The 14347-nt window shown below is 37.4% G+C and overlaps 1 protein-coding gene across 2 annotated transcripts in view; it reads left to right on the top strand.

Moving 5' to 3' along the window:
- The window catches only part of PDZRN3 (PDZ domain containing ring finger 3), a 276234-nt gene that overhangs the window by 44721 nt on the left and 217166 nt on the right, over nt 1-14347 (top strand). The window lies entirely within an intron of this gene.

Here is a 14347-nt window from a genome sequence, read left to right as displayed (position 1 = left end):
AAAATTCTGTTGCTTCAGTTACTGTACCACAATTTTTTCAGTCAGTTTTGGTCACTCTCTGGGACGCCATTTGGGGTTTTCTTGGGAAAGATACTGGAATGGTTTGCCACTTCCTTCTCCAGCTCATTTTATAAATGGGGAAACAGAGGTGAATAGGATTAAGTGACCTGCTCAAGGTCACACAGATAGTATCTGAGGCTAGATAGTGTCTGATTTTATCTCAGATCCTCCTGACTCTATGACCAGCACTCCAATTGCTGTGTCCCCTAGCTGCCTCCAGGAGTAGTTTGTTATAGTAAGGCATTGTGGATAGAATGCTGGACTTCCACCAGATTCAATCCATGTCCTTGCCACTTCCATTGGGGACCATTAGGTTCATATTCAGTTAGTTCAGTTAGCTTCCTGGTACTTCTTTGCTAAACTATAGAAAGATTGCTCTTTGGGTTGGTCCATGTAGTTCCCACTCTGGGAGGTCCTCATGCTGGCAAAGTTACAGATCTATGTAAATGATAAGTTGAGCTGTACCTCCCTGTATAACACAGCTACATGTGAGTTGAGTTGTGTCTCCTGTATATCACATCTACATGTGATTAATGTCAGATGTAGCGGGATGAAACTTTAACGTGGATGTTTGATCTTGTTATTGGTATCCTAAAAGTCTGGGGATACATACAAGTAACATTGCCATAACATGTGGGGTGGGGAAGGTGGGGGGAGCTCAAAATGTTTATGGAAAAAGTGGCAAATGATCCTGTGGCTCCTTTATCCATCAGACCAAAAGTTTATTTTTTGACCCACCCAAGATGATTGAAAAGAGAAACTGTTTTTTCATAAATGGAGTATTTTTTTTCAAAGGATAATTTATTTGCTATTAGATTGTTGTCAGTTGGGATTTATATTTGTTTGTTTGCTTTTGGTGAGTGCCCATCTGTATCTTACATTAGATCCTTGTTGGTTTATACCCATGCAAACCACAAATTGCTTAATTCATTTTATACTTATTTCAACTTGTCTCTACATCTCTGTTCTTTCTCTCTGTGTGTGTGTGTGTATGAGACTGTCTCTTTCTCCTTATTCCACCTCTTTCTTGTCTGTCTGTCTCTTTCTCTGTTTCTCCCAACCATCTCTTCTACACACATATAACCCACTGCATTTTGTTGAAATATAAACCAGTTCCTAGCTTTTTCTAAGTGCGTAATGTGGCAGCTCTTGATTGACACAAGAAAACTGTAAATGCTTTTATATTGTGTTTCAGGATTAGTTTCAAGCATTTTAATATTGTTGGTATATATCAAGACACAGTTGGATTCTCATATTGAAAAGCCAGTCACTGAGATGGCTTGCACATCCGTTGAGGGGGATATTTACTTGGCTCTGTGAGGCTAGTCACGTATATTTAGTAGAAATAAAATGAATATAGTGCAGCCTCCCTCCCTCTTGTGCTGTCCTTGGGCACCATGCCATGGGGTTGCCTGATAGGTGAAACTCTGTCCTAATGAATAAGGCCCTTTTGGTACTCCAGTAACTAAAGCCCCTTGGACAAGGTCCAAGACGGCCCTGCCTTATGCTGCACCCCACTCTGTTGTGAATAGTGTTTTACCAATGTCATTTTGAATGAATAGTGGAAAAGTAATTATGCTGATAGGAAGGAGAATGCAGGGCTCATTAGGACGTAGGAAGGGGGGAAAAGTCTGTTTACATATTATGTCTATCATCATAAGTCGATATGGCAGTGTGACCAGATTTGCAGAATGGGAAACGGGATATTTTTCTCTTTTTCAGGACCCTAGACAAAACTATTGAAAAGTAACTTATTCCCACAGCAAGGACCAGCCCTATTTTGAAGCAGAATAAATAAATGCCTACAGTGAGCACTTTATCATAACACAGAAACCTTGTTCTTAGCCTGAAGGTGGGAGGTGCCAAATAATAGGCAGAATGATCAATGGAAGGAGGGAGGAGAGGTGTGAGTTCAGAGCTGCTGACTTTACTCACTTTTGAAAGGGAACTTTGCCTTCACAACAGCTATTTAATGGTCTGAATTCTCTCTGAATGTAACCCTTTAAGGTGAAACCATAACCTTTTATGTTTATGTCAAAGAGGGCCCAGTCTAAATATTATGATGTAAATATATATTTTGTACCTAATGGGATAATGCCTGAGAAAATGAAATCACTGGAGGCTTATTCTAGTCTGCCTCCACCCTACCCCCTCTGCTTCTCTCCTCCTTCCTCTGCTCTCCAATCCACCCACATTGGGTTGAGCTCCTGGTTGGTTTGTTTGTCTTATGTCTTCCGTATACTTTGTCCCCTATGCTCAGAGTGAGCATCTCTCCATGCTCCAAATCAGATACTGCCTCTCATTTGCAGCCTCCGTTGATTTCCCTCTGCCCCCAAAAATGGTTCCTTCTACAAATCCACAAATAGATTATAGCACTTTGCCTTTCACTCTTGTATCCCAACATTTAGCCAACAGCTCTGTAAAGACAAAAGAAGGATGGTCCACAAAATGTTTCTCATGTGCTCTGAAGGAGCTTCTGGATTTCTTTGTGTACTTGAGTCATGATAACATGAAGTTATAATGATAATAATACCAGATAGCACTTATATAATAGTGCTTTATGATTTGTGATTCATATATGTGATCCCATTTGATCCCCATTTGATCCATGATCATGGATCCCATTTGATTCATGAGATTAGTATTGTGATCACCTCCATCTTACATATGAGGAAACTGAGACTGAGAAATATCAGGTGCCTTGTCCAAGATCACATAGCTTGGTCAGCCAGGGGGTAGGGTTCAGACTCCAAAGTCAATCTTGGGCAACCAAGCTGCCCTTAACAGTATATGAGGTATTCCATCTAACAGATATTTGGAGGGGGGAAGGTATTTCTGCCTTATAGGCTTCATGGACTTAAAAATACTCCAGTTTGCCAGAGGATTTGTGGCACTATCAATGTGGATATTCTCTCCATTGATTACAGTACAGCCCAGTCTGTGTGGCTCTGCTCTGGATTTCCCCTGCTAAATTTGCCAGAGGGGATTGACTGGGGGCCTTCCTTATTTAGACCAGGCCTCCTAAATCAAAGTGAGCATGTACTAGTAGAATGCCTGCATTTATTATTATTATATGTCAGGGCCATCATGTCTCTCTCCCTCTCCTCACATGATTAGCCAAGCTTCTTTGTCAGTCATATGTATTCAGCAGCACCCTTTACACTTTTATTCTTCAAAAGGCTTCATGTTATGTAGTGCACCCTACTCATATCCACGGCCTGATTCGTGAGCCTTGCCTTCACTCCAAAGATTGTAGCATTCATGGCTCATGGCTGTATAGCATCAACAGAAGAACATTGCTCTTAAAACAAAATATCTTTACCTCCTCCAAATCTCCTTGTTCTGTTCAGTTCTGGTTCAGCTCATTGCCCCTTTGCAGTGTCTGTCTAAATTGTATATACTGATGGACAAGCACTATAGTTTGTACATCTGGCTGTATATCCCAGGCTGGACAAAAGGCATTATTTAGCTACTTGGTTCTTTTCTGCGTGGATAGTTAGGACAAACTCTATTCTTCCCCCCCAACAGCAGAGCCTGTCTTTACAATCACATAGTTGAATGAAAGTCAGAGACTAGCAAATCCCACTGTTCTTGACCATAGAAAGCATTTGATTGTGAGAGTACAATTCTTCCTTAATAGCTTTCCTCCAATAGGTTGTCTCCATGAACATGCAGAATGTAACATGAATACCTCATAGATCCAACAACAGAGATAAATTTATTTGATCCTCTGATTATTAATATCAGTGAAGACATTTCAGGGAGATAGATATTCAGATACATATTCATCAAAGGAGTTTGTTGTAGTAATGGCAGAAATTCAGCACAGAATCTAAATAAAAGAGGAATTTTGTAGAGATTTTTAACTTTTTCTGTATCAGGGATTCCTTTAGCAGTAATCCCCTTTTTGAATAATGTTTTCAAATATATAAAATAAAATACATAGGATTACAAAAGAAACAGATTACACTGAAATATAGTTATCAAAATACAGTTTTAGAAAAGTTTATGGACCCCAGGCTAAGAACTCCTCCTATACAGTAGGAAAATTTATGTATGTTTCTGTTCCAGATGACATTGGGCTGATTAAATCAGGCTCCAGGACACTGAAGAATCTCTTAAATCAGAATAATGGTACACTAGAAAATGTTTTCTATATTATAATTCACATATGTAAATGTTGATTTATTATAAACACTTACTTATAGGCAATATTTATATATTATAGCTACATATTGTTGTTTAGAATGCCTTGGTGCCTGTGGCAACTTTCCAATACAGTAAGTCATAGATAAGTTGTAGATCTGTATCTGTACAGGGAATTTGAACACCAGGAGCTCTCCCATCAATGAAAGTTTGGGCCAAAAATGTTTCTTCATGCACCAAATCAAGTTGATGTGTTCTTATAGCAACCTGCTGCTACCGTATCTTTAGATTCTTTAAATGCGTCAATGTAAATTGAAATATGGTCATCTTTATTGTCTGTATTCATAGAGGACGAAAGAACTGTGGGTAAAACCATTTAGGCTGTGGAGTATGTGCTGTGGCAAGAGTCCTCAACATGTAGTTATGAAGACCTTAATTCAAATCCAGCCTCAAATACTTATTAGTTTTGTGACCCTGGTCAAAACATGTCTGCCTCAGTGTCCTCATCTGCAAAATGGGAATAATGATAGCACCTACATCTAGGTATGAGCTCTGGGCCTACAAATACAAGTTTAAAAAAACATGGTTCCTGACCTTAAGGAGCTTATAATTCTAATAGGGGAAGACAGTCTCCCAAATAGCTCACACTCCCCAACAGAAAGAAGGGCTTCTTACAGAGGGTTGTTTAAGAAATTTAAGAAGGCTGAGGGGATGGTTGGCTGTTCCAGGGTGAGGAGGCCTTAGGTGCTAAGCAAAGTTCCAAGTTGGGACAGCATCAAAAAGATGGTTTTGAGATCCAGAACAGGCTCAGGAAAGGAATGAAGGTCAAGGTTCCTCCACATCTGAATGAAAGCTCCAGGAAAAACTCCCAAATTGGAGAATAGGGCATAACTCACTGAGGGATCACGCTGCCTGAGAAATTGGCAGGAGTGCTTGGATGTTCCAGGGCAAAGAAGACCTAGGTGATGAGGGAAATTTAGCATGAAACAGCCGTAGAGGGAAGTTTTGAAGTCTGGGAGCCAGAAAAAGGGCCAGAAGGATGAAAGGTGCTGTTGTTATCCCTATTTTAGAAATACAGAAACTGAGGCTGAGAGAAGTTCAGTGACCTATAACTGATAAGTTTCTGATGCCAAATTTAAACCTAGGTATTTGATCCCAAATCCAGGAAAGTATTCACTATACCACCTTGCAACCTTCTATTACAGGGGAGGTACTCTTGTATAGGATATGTTTAGTCTGTCAGCCTTCAAAAGGCTTTGGATACTGTGTATGTTCAAGTTAATTTATTTTTTCTAGGTTTACTTATAGTTTTACCTATTTTTCTCTGTTCTTCATTCTGAGTAAAATAGGATATTCTTTTTTGTTCATTTGGATTTTCTGATGATTTAATTTAACTTTCTTTAATTGAACAATTTTCTAAAAAAAAATCTCCACTTTTTAAAAATTTGCAATCCTGAAATCCTTTGGCACCTGAGATGTTCCAGGTTATTCACATTTTTAGGGAACTGTTTGTTTCTATCATTCTTTAGATTATATGACATACTTTTGTTTTATAGATGAATATACTGAATCTTGGAAAGGTCATAACTTTCCCAATAGAGATAATTGATTCAAAGGTACAAAATTCAACTTGGTTGAGTTCAATAGAGGGTTAAAATTAGAGTCAAATCCCAGTGTAGACACTTTCGAGATGTATCCTTGTTAAAGCATTTAAAGCTTCTTAAACTCAGTTTTCTTTTTATAAGATGAGGACATCTACTGCACAGGTTTGTTGTGGAGATCAGATAAAATAACATGCATGAAGCACTTTGCAAATCTTAAAGTGCTATCATGGTGACAGTTCAAATGTGGCTTCTTTTTTTGTCTACAGTTAGAGATTGTGTGAATTAGATAAGTCACTTGGATTCTATCTCAGTTATGTAAATGCTAGTTTTTTATTGTCATCATTATCACCATCATCACTAAATAATCATTTATTAAGCACTTGATCTATACTAGACTGTACTCAGCTCTGGAAATAACAAAGGACAAGATAGCTCCTGCCCTCAAGAAGCTTATGTTCTACTGGTAGGACAAAAACTGTTCAGTTTCATAGAAACATAAAAATAGGTAAAAAAAAAAAAAATAATTTAAGAGAGAGAAAATATTGACTGTTCACAGTATCATAGAACCATAAAAAGAGATACAAAGTAATTTAAGAAAGAGAAAATGTTGATGACTAGGAGAATCCTGAAGAATGCATTTGGTAGGAAGTGGAGAGATGTGCTTTGAAGGATACTGTGGATTCTACCTGGCAAAAGTGAGGGGCTACATGTTAGCAATTGAAAGGCAAGGAGATAGAATAGGAAATGCCGACTATTAACACACTAATGTGATTGGAAAAGAAAGTGTAGAAAGGGAAGTAGTAGGAAGTAACATTGGAAAAGTGAAACTATGAGAGGTTTTCAATGGCAGATTGAAGAGTTTTTATTTTATCCAGAAGCAGGATCAGAGTTTTCAAATAGGAGAAAGATATGGTCAGTTCTGTATTTCAGAAGTATTAGTTTGGGGAAAAAATAAAATTGAAAAAAAAAAGAAGTATCAGTTTGGCAGCAATACAGAGGAGCCAATAATTGGAGAAAAAAGGCAGGGAGACCCATTGGGGGCTGCTATTACATATTGTCTAGGAAAGAAGTGAAAAGAGCCCCAACTAGGGTCTGAATAAAGGGAGAAAAGAGGAAGCAATTGAAAGATTCGTTTATTGTTGTCATTATTCAGTCATTCTTCTCATTCTCCTAGTTAACTTTTTTGTTAGTTTCTGGAAGATGGAAAGAGTTTAAGAGAGGCTCTCTTTTACAAATGCTGCTTCTACACAAAAGCCTTCCCAGAATCATATATGGAAGTGATTTTCCCCACATCTTATCTCTTAGCCCTTGATACTCTTCTTATATGTTTAGTAAAAAGCTTCCAAGGTTTAAATTGAAATCAGTCATATAATAAAGCACATGCTTTGTGAAACCAATAAGAAAGGCAAATCTCTATAAGCTCTACAGAATTGCCTCCCACTACATAAATGTCTTCTTATTTATTCTCTTACTGTTTATTCTTTATACGCTAATATGTCATTGCTGTCGCCGCCATTAGAATGTAATCTAGGACCTTGTAAGTAGGGAGTTATTTTATTCTTTGTTTGATTCCTTGGTGACTAGCAATCAATAATTAATTGCTGAGTGGTTGGTAGAGGAAGTACCCACACTATTAAATGAAATCAAGAGTTATTTCAGTCATATTTAACTTTTCCTATGGGATTTTCTTAGCAAAATGGAGTGGTTTGCCATTTCCTTCTCTGGCTCGTTTTACAGAGGAAGAAACTGAGGAAATAGGGTTCAGTGACTTGTCTAGGGTCACACAGCTAGTAAGTGTCTGAGACCAGATTTGAGGTCAGGGAGAGATGAGTCTTCCTGACTCCAGACAGAGTGCTTAGTTGGCTCAGGGAAAGAAAAGAAAAAGTCAAGGATGACTGTAAACATGATCACCTTAATAGAAAGAGTGAAGTTAGATGGAAGGAGAGTTTATAGTTGACAATAATGAAATACCTAATTAAATAAAAAATATCGCTTGATGAAATTACATTTGAAAGCGAGACAGAGAGAGACAGGGACAGAGATAGAGAGGGAGGAAGAGAGAGAGTGAGAATAATTATGCAGAAAAATAAAATATTAGAAAAAAATAACTAGTTTGTCCTTTATATGGTCGACACCATTATTTAAAAAAAAGAAAAAGGTTAATCTCCCATAATGGTCAGTTTATTTCACTTTAAGAAGTCTTGTTGTATAGGCTTAAGGATTTGAAGACCAGGTTATTTAGGGAAGTTTTTCAGCTGTGCACACTTCCCTTTGAGTAACCAAGTCCAATGGTGAACATGGCTTAGGAAGTTTTATAGAGAATTAGCGATTAAGGAGAGTCAAATGTAGGTGCTTGGGTTTTAGATGTTAAGGAGATTAGCAGTCAAGAGGCAGAGGAGAAGTGGATGCTGTGTATTTACTAGGCAGATTTTAGCAGAAGGTAATTAATGGAGATGCATGGTGTTATTTCTCCTCCTTTTTTTTTTTTTCCTTTTTGTTCTTAATTGCAGGCTAAGTTTCAGATATCCCCCAGCCCTCAAAAGGGGCTCCTCAATCCTGACAACTGTCGTTTGGCTGTTACATTAAGATAAAGAACATTTGCCCAATGCCTTTCTGGCCTTTTTTGCATCCTCCAAACCACTCATGCCTGGAGGATGTGCTAACAAACTAGCTACACACTGTTCCTGGCAGCAGGAGTGTTTGCATTTGAAAGAAGCCAGAAGAGAAAAGGCTGTGTGAGACTTGTGGTAACATCCTTTTATCCTGGGTTTGAATTATTTTTTTAAAGGGTTAAAGTATATTCAATTTGGATTCTCATGACCTACATTATTCATGTGAGGTTTGGCCCTGTAGTTGTATGTAGTAATAAACTGGATAAAATGCCCTAATAATTTGTCTTCAGTTTTTTTTTTTTTTTTTGTTGTTGTTGTTGTTTTAAAACTTTGTGATGACTGATAGGCCTTATAAATGGCTTGGGGAAGAGATTTATGGCATGAAAATAGTTCCAGGGACTTACTGACTCCTTGCCAGCTGCAATATGCTTCCCAACACCCCCCCTCCAGGATCTGGGTCTGATCTCCTTGATTTGGGGTTTGGCTTTTTCGAGGTTCATCAGTTCTTTAGGTCCTCAGATGCCTTTCACATTGTCCAGTGGCCTAACAGAGTCTTGCATTCCAGTTCGTCCCTCGCCCCACCCTGTAATAAAAACAAACCATCCCTGGGGTGCCATGCATGCTCTCTGTGTCCTTCCAGGAATCTGGAGGCCCCTGGACACCAGGCCTGTCTGTCTACTTTGGGGCCATATCTGTTGGAGCAAGACTGCCCAGAAGGTTCAGATTACAATCCCAAAGCAACCCCCTGGGCTTGCAAAACTAATCAGATTTTCTAAAACATCTGTTTTAATAAAGTCAGATGCTAAAGCCAATAATGCTCTTTTTCTTCCAGCTCGTTATCAGTTCACAAGACCTCTTTGCTAGTATTGGCACTGATATTTTGATTAGTCTTAGGGGTACACAATAAGGAATTAGGGAGGGTGGTTTAAAGGTCCATTATGCTGATGGGCTTATATGTTATATGTTATTTTCTCATTTTGATTTTCACATTGAGGGCAGAGAATCAAAAGCTCCAACAGGCCCTAGTCTACAGAATTTTCCCCCAAATATTCAGAGTTGAGTTGCATATATGTTGCGTTTCTTCCCCAGAAGATAAAGAACAAAGGAACCAAGGTGACACTTATTTTGTTGTTATTGCTTTTCAATAATGAAAATAACTCCTAGATAATTTCCAACTTTTTTACTCTCTCTTTTGGTTGGCTTCCTAGTTGAGACAGGATTTCCATCTTTAGATTAATACAGTTGAGTGTTTCTCCTTTTTCATTGTTCCTATTTTTATTCACATGCAAGAAACCAAGCTTATATTTTTCTGATAAGTAATCACTTGTAGTTGAGTGATATGTAAAATGACAGTAGGAATGCTGGGTGTGATTTATGGTGGTGGTTCACATATAGATTCCTAGATAACTCAGTTACTTGGATGGACTCCTGGAAGAATGAATGTAACAACATGGAGAAGTAATATTGCCTGCAGGCAAGGTGATAGCTAATGGCAGTTTCCAAATGGTTTACAGTTGATCCAGAAGTTTGTTTGTTTTTTTCAGTACCCTTATTACTTCAAATTTCTACCATCATTTTTATATGCTGACTTATTTTGGATAATAAGTGCCTTCTAGACTGGACCATGTTTATTTTGACTATTCGGAAGATAGTCCATGTTGACAAACTTAGAGAAAGAATCTTAAGTGTTTATAAAACTTTGAGAAGCTATTACAAGAGAATATAATATAATTTCGACTGTAGATTAACATTTCCTTTATCTCACAAATGTTCCTTAAACACCCTTTGTGTATAGCGTGCAGGGAGTTTGGCAACTATAATGTAAAGATGAAATAAATGAAGCCAGTCTTTAGTAGGAGGCATAGCTGAAGTTTCAGAAAGAAAATCCAAAAGTGGGCAAACCAATGGATGTTACTGCTAATTATGTCTTCTTAGAGAATATACAGACTTCAAATTTTATTTTATTTTTAAGAATGTGGCCAAAATGACTTTTTAAAAAATGCAGACTTTAGGCTGAAAACTTTAAGAAATACCTTTCATTTATATATGCACAAAACTTAAACAAACTCCTGAAAAACATTGGGTTTGTTGTGGTAGTTGTTTGTTTTCCAAACCTGAATTGTCAAATAAAAAAAGTCAAATAAAACTGAGGAAATTTTCTTTTAACTTTCAAAAACAAGCCAAAACATATTTCTGTCTATAGAAGTAAAAACATGAAAATTGGCTTAAAAAATAAAAGGCTGGTCAACCATAAAACAAAAACTTCCTCACAGCGTGCCTTAAACAGCATTGTTAGCACTTTGTTGGGATGGAAAACAGATAAAAGCTTCCTAGAAAATGGGAGCAAATGTACTCTAATTACCAGGAGTATTTTAGAGACTCGCTACTCTGCCCATCCCTACTACTATATTTGTACAAACATCCTTAGCATAAGCTATGTAGGAGAGTGCTTCCACCAAATACTGTCTCCATTGGCCATGTTTATTACAGAGAAACTGGAACACCAAAATTCATATTTAGTTTTGTCAGTTGACCACTTCTAAAGTATAGACACGTACATTTTAATCATGCACATTTCACAGCTAAAGAGGTAAGATGTAAATATTCTTCTCCTGGGATAGTGCTCTGTCAACCTGGCAGCTGTTGCTTTGATTGAAAAGGTATGCTGAAGGTTCAGTGCCGACTTCATAACAAATGGAATCAGGCTTTGAAAAATGTGCTTCAACACAGCCACTGGAAAAAAAAATGGTGTTTACTTAAGGATTTTTATCATTGTTTAGAACTAAGATCTAGGCTGAAACAGAATTGTTTCTTCTTGAAGGCTTTTGCTATTAATGTGTCATACTAATATGCTTAGGGATTTGTAATGAAAATGAAGTTGCTCCTGAACAAGGGGATCTTGACATACAGATGAACAGTGTGTTAGTATCAGTATTTTCAGGTAACAGGGTTTTTGTGATAATGACATTATTTATAATTAGAATTCTGGCTTCTAGACAGACCTACAGCAGTTGATGGAGCACTTTGGCTGATTATCAAGTAATCAGGAACAAGAACATTCATTTGTAATAAGGTGGGGAAAAACCAATATACTCAGAATGGAAATCTGAAGTTTATAACATACAGTCCTGTTTGATTTCAGTAAAGACTTTTCATTATTTTGTTGCTCTTCATAATTAAACTTTATATTTAAAGAATGTTTTAAACAGAAGTATTGTTGAAAAATGTGTATGTTTATATGATTCGTAAGTGTATGTAAGCCATAGCACGTAGCGAACATTTGTTGAATTGAATTGATTCATACCCTGTTGAGAGCTAGTACTTATGTATGTATATGTGTACATATAGGTATGTGTGTGTTTAGTGGATCGGTTGGGTTAGTGATGTATATCTTCTCCTCCTCAAACAGTGCTTAATTAATTTCATATTCCAGAAGAACCTGTGGAATAATAATCTGTGGAATAATCTATCGCAATTAAGATGATTATGAAAAATTTATGACTTTTTACTTTTAACCAGCTTATCCTGCTTAACTGCTATATGGATCATTGTTCATTTCTTATGATAGTTGAGATAGTTGCCAAGTTTGCCTATATTTTTCTACTTATAATGTTTTATCAGAAATAAAGACGCTTATCACTGAATGATTTCTGAACTCCTTGGTTTATACAGAAATTTTTATATTAATTAAATATGCTGGACTGCATGCCCTGATAGAGTTAGTTGTATGCAGGGTCTGTGTTGCCCTTGTCTTTTTATCTTTCGCTAATGGCTCACAGCACATAATGAACATTTATTGAATTCGATTGATTCGGGTCCTGTTGAGAACTATAATGAATTTGGGTGTCTTAGTTTAAATGGACCTGGAATGGGCTTTAGGGGTTATATAGTTTGACACCTTCATGTAACAGATGAAGAAATTTTTTTTTAAAAATGTCAAGTGACCAGGTTCTCTATACAGCGATGAGTTTGGGGTAGGGATTGGGGCAAGTGGCCCAAGTCTTTTGACCAGTCCCTGTGTTTTAGACACTTTTTCACACTGAAGAAGGCTTTTGTTCCTGAAAGTCTTAATAAGGTATAATAGTGATGGGTATTGGAGTGTGAGAGATAGTAGTTGAGGATCTGGATATGACATTAGGCAAGTTACTTAGCTTCTGGGCTCTTTTTCTTATCTAGAAAATGAATGGAATTGGACTAGATGTTCTCTTTTTGGGGAGAGAGGGCTCAGCATTGGGGTTAAGTGACTTGCTCAGGGTCACACAGTTAAGTGTTAAGTGTCTGAGGCTGGATTTGAACTTCTAACTAAAGGGCTGGTGCTCTATCCACTGCGCTATCTAGCTGCCTTTAGATATTCCCTTAAGCACCCCCTACCCTCTCTAAATATATGATCTAATCATTTTCTTGGCTAATTATCTTAACTTAATTGCCTTCCACCATTTCTCCTCCATCTTTTTTCCCAAGTAATAATGTCACCATATTAGTGGAGATCACACAATATGGGCCATTCCTTCTCATTTCCTGTCTAGAACATCATTGGCCTATGGGACACACAAAAGTGTCCTATGGGAAAATCTGATAGACAGAAATTGAATTTAGGCCACTGATATGTGAGAACATAATCATAAGGAAAAAAGATTTTTCCTTTTACAGAAGATATCTTTTTTAAAAAATTAGTTCTTTTTAATGAATTGAACTGACTGTTTACAGATTATAAAGTCTTCCTCAAGAGCCTGAAGATCATTTTTTATGTCAACTGTAAGGTGATTTATAAAAATGTGATTCACACTTAACCCTTTTCTGGAAAAAAGCCACCCCACAAAGTAAGGTTTGATTGTATGTGATGGGTGTGTATTAAGAGGAATGCTTTGATTATGCTAAAAAGTGTATGCAAGTCAGGAGTTCTTTGAAGTGAGGTGGGATTCAGAGGCAGGTGATTCGTATTAAAACCCCACCTTTGGCCAACTTAACCAACCAACTGTAAGACCTTGGTTCCTGATGAAAATTCTCACAAGATCATGGATTTGGGGACTTGGATGGATTTTAGAAATCTTCTAGATAATAGAGTATCATCATCTTTCCATCATTCTACACAAATTGAAATACTTGGAGTCTTCTGGCTCTAAACACTATGATCCTACTTTTCTAGTATCCTTAAATCTGCCTTCCTTGCTCTTCCTAATGACATTAAGCATTAGTATCACATTTTAAGGTGTGCCAAGGATTTTTACAAATATTATTTCATTTGATCTCACAGGAACCCTGTGGTTTTATATTTAATATTCATTAGGAGGTTTAATATTCATTATTCCCATTTTACATCTGAGAAACTGTGAGGCAAGTAACTTGCCCAGGGTTATCAAGCTTATATGCATCTATCATCCTGAATACAGAGCCAGTGCTCTGTCTGTTCTGTCACCAAGCCACCTCGTGATATAATGTGATCCACATCCCCCTTCTGTCTTTTCATGGCTGAAAATAATCTCTTTCCTGATTCCCACCTCCTTCTTTCCCTAGTCTTTTTTTTAAGCTCATTCAAATCCTGCCTTCTTCAACAGGCCTTCTTTGATTCTCCCTTCTTTCCCCATCACTGCTAGTTCCTCCCCTTTGAGATTTTCTCCTACTTATATTGACTGTATCTTGTATATATTTAGCTGTTAACGTGTTGTCTTCTCCATTAGAGTGTTAACTCTGTGAGGGGAAAATAGGAACCACGATCATTTCATTTTTCTCATAGCTCCCTGAAGGTAAGGATTGTTTTGCTTTCATTGCATCCCCAGGGTTTAGCACAGGACCAAACCATCGTGGGCAGTCAATAAATGCTTGTTATTGACTCGCTGACAACTCCATCTTATTTATTTCCTTTTTATGAATAGCTGTGCTGTTTTTCACTATACATGAATGGTTAATTCAAAGGAAACAGCCTTT

Source organism: Sarcophilus harrisii, chromosome 1, assembly GCF_902635505.1.
Source record: "Sarcophilus harrisii chromosome 1, mSarHar1.11, whole genome shotgun sequence".
Lineage (NCBI taxonomy): Eukaryota > Metazoa > Chordata > Mammalia > Dasyuromorphia > Dasyuridae > Sarcophilus > Sarcophilus harrisii.
The sequence above is the reverse complement of the archived record's forward strand: the minus strand, read 5'-3'. Positions and strand labels throughout refer to the sequence as shown.